This window comes from Vulpes lagopus, unplaced genomic scaffold (assembly GCF_018345385.1).
Source record: "Vulpes lagopus strain Blue_001 unplaced genomic scaffold, ASM1834538v1 ctg339, whole genome shotgun sequence".
Classification (NCBI taxonomy): Eukaryota; Metazoa; Chordata; class Mammalia; order Carnivora; family Canidae; genus Vulpes; species Vulpes lagopus.
Window position 1 is genome coordinate 6,547 of NW_024570745.1, and position 3,273 is coordinate 9,819.

The following is a 3,273-nucleotide window of genomic DNA, read 5'->3' on the forward strand; positions in this document are numbered from 1 at the left end:
GATCGAGTCCCACGTCGAGTTCCCTACACGGAGCCGCCTTCTCCCTCTGCCCATGTCTCTGCCTTTCTCTCTCTGCCGCTCTCTCTGTATGTCTCTCAAGGATATATAAATAAAATCTTTAAAAAAGAAAAACGAGAGAAAGGACAAAAAGCATACGATCCTCTCAAGAGTTGCAGAAAAAGCATTTGACAAAGTACAACTTCAAAAGCCTAGTGGGTTTTGAGGAAATGTCTATCAACAGAATAAAGTTCCGCTAGGAAGGCCCGCAGCTGACATCCTCAAGGGTGAAACCTGAAAGGGTGAAAGGGTGAAAACCTGAAATCGTCTCCCCTAAGAGCAGGAACAAGCCAAGGAGGTCCCCTCTCAGTGCTGGAAGTCCTAATGTAGTCAACAGACAGGAAACAGCAAAGGTTCCACTCCTGGAAGGGGGACGTCACACTGTCCCTATTTGTTGAAGACGCGGTGCTAGAAACAGGAAACCCGAGAGCCCCCACCAAAACCTGTTAGAACTAATGATTGAATTCAGTAAATTCATGGGACACCAACTGAACCTACAGAGCTCAGTAGCCTTGCTGCGTCCTGACAATGAGCACTCAGGAACGAAATGAAGGACGTGACTCCCTTCTCAGGAGCATCACAGAGACTAAATAATGAGACTGAACGAAAGGAGCACAAGACTTGTGCACTGAGCCATACCAGGCTCTGGGAGGCCGTCCTGGGTTCGTGGGGTGGAAGCCTCCTCTTGTGAAAATGTCCACAGTTCCTGAAGCCACCCTCGGTTTCAATGTCATTCCTATCAAAATCATGGTGGTAGATCCTAGAAGTAGGAAAAAAAAAAAAAACCCTAACATCCGTCAGCCCCCACAAATGACCCCGGACAGCAAATCAGTATTGGAAAAGCAGGACAGAGTGGGGCGCAGCACTTTTCTATTTCGAACGATGTCACAGAGACACAGGATAAAGCAGTGTGGTTCTCGGCTCCCTGCTGGCTCTGTCAGTTAAGCATCGACTCCTGACCTCACCTCAGGTCCTGATCTCGGGGTCGTGAGTTCTAGCCCTGGGCTGGGCCAGGCACGAGGTGTGGCGCCTACTTAGACCCACAGGGGGTGGTTCCAGCATAAGCTGAAGGAGCAGAACAGGGAGTCCAGAAGAAAATGTGCTCTGATACAACTGATTTTGTTTAACTTAATTTAAACCCAATTAATTAATGTATAGTGTATTATACTTTCAGAGGTAGAATTCAGGGATTCACCAGTTGGAGAGAACAGCAGTGCTCGTGACATCACCTGCCATCCTTCGTGCCCATCCCCCGTTATCCCCTCCCCCGCTCCCCTCCAGTGACCCTCAGATTGTTTCCAATGATTCAGATCTGTATTTCCTGCATCTGTTTTCATCTTATTCGTTTTTCCTTCCCTTCACAGATGTTCATCTGCTTTGCTTCTTTAATTCCACCTATGAATGACACCATAGGGTCATTGTCTTTCCCGACTGACTTATTTCACTTAACAGGATCCCTCTAGTTGTATCCGCGTCATTGCAAATGGCAAGATTTCCTTCTCTTTGATAGCAGTACCATTCCTCTCTCTATGACCATCATCTATCTCCCATCCTCTATCCATCATCTGTCTGAAGGCACCGAGGCTCCTCCCACAGTGTGGCTACTGTCGACCCGGCTGCTGTGGACATCGGGGCGCAGGTGTCCCGCCTGGCGTTTCATTGCATCTGTATCTTCAGAGTGAGCTCCAGGCCGTGCACCTGCCGGTCGCAGGGCAGCTCTATCGGTAAGTTCCTGAGGAGCCTTGGCACTGTTTCCAGGGCAGCTGCACCAGCCCGCAGTCCCGCCCACAGTGGAAGAGGGTTGAGTGAGTCTTGGCGGACACGATAAAAGTCTGGTCCACATTTCATTTCGCATCCTGTGGGCTCCAATTCCTTGTCCTTAAGTATTTCTGGGGAAGCCGGGTGTTGTGCTCCATTTCAGCACGACGTTTCCGAAGCTCATAGTGTTGGACCCTAGCTCACGGGGGCCAAAGTGTCTCGGTAGAGGCCCCAGAGACTCAGACCCCAGACAGGCAGATGCAACTAGCAAGAGGGTTTTTTTTTATGACAGTCACAGAAAGAGAGAGAGAGAGAGAGAGAGGCAGAGACATAGGCAGAGGGAGAAGCAGGCTCCATGCACCGGGAGCCCGACGTGGGACTAGATCCTGGGTCTCCAAGATCATGCCCTGGGCCAAAGGCAGGCACTAAACCGCTGCGCCACCCAGGGATCCCTAGCAAGAGGGTTTTATTGAACGTTTGCGCAAACGGGCCCTCGGCCTCAAAGGTGGAAGAGCCCAGATTGGCAATTACAGGCATCTTTTAAAGGCAAACCGCGGGATTAGCATAGCATTCGGGTTAAGACACGATTGATTTCTTTGAAGGTCAACATGAACATGTTCAGGGACTTTCCAGTCAGGGCGTGGGGGGGGGGAATGGTTTTCTTATCTCGGAAAAACCACAGAATGTTTTTCGTTGCTTAAATTCCGGGAAGGCGCCTGGATGTGCTGCCTCTGGGTTAGGCGTGGTCCTAAATTTTCCAAGGGGGTGGGGGGGTGGGGTTGGGTTTCTTCAATAGGTCTCAGCTGGAGCCTGGAAGGAGGCAGGTCCTGCCCTGGGCGTGGGGACTCCGCCTCCCTCACCGCCTCCTTCAGCACCTGAGCCCAGGCCCGAGTCAGGGGGCGTGTGTACTCAGTAGGCCTCCTCCGCCAGCAGTAACAGGAGCCAGTCTGTGCTCTGGCTGCCTGAGGAGGATGTGGGGCCGCGTCCAGGCTGACAGGAGCCCCGGCCTCCTCAGGACTCGCAGGTAGGCTTCAGGACCATGTGGAGCCGTGTCCTCGCTGACAGGAGCCTGGTCTCCTCAGGACCCACGGTGAGTTTTCGGGATGACGTGGGGCCGGGTCTACACTGACAGGAGCCCCGGCCTTCTCAGGACTGGCGGGTAGGCTTCAGTCCCATGTGGGGCCGCGTCCACGGTGACAGGAACCTGGCCTCCTCAGAACCCGCAGGGAGGCTTCTGGAGGATGTGAGGCATAGTCCACAGTGACAGGACCCCCCTCGTCCTCAGGACCTGCTGTCTATGACTCAGGAAGACATGGGCCCACGTCTGCCATGACAGGAGTCCGGCTTCCTCAGGACCTGCTGGAGGACCCTGGAGGCGCTGTTCGGAGTCACATCCACCTCAGCAGCAGCTACTCAGAACGACAAGGTAAGTGAATGGGGACAATTGAGATAGGGTTA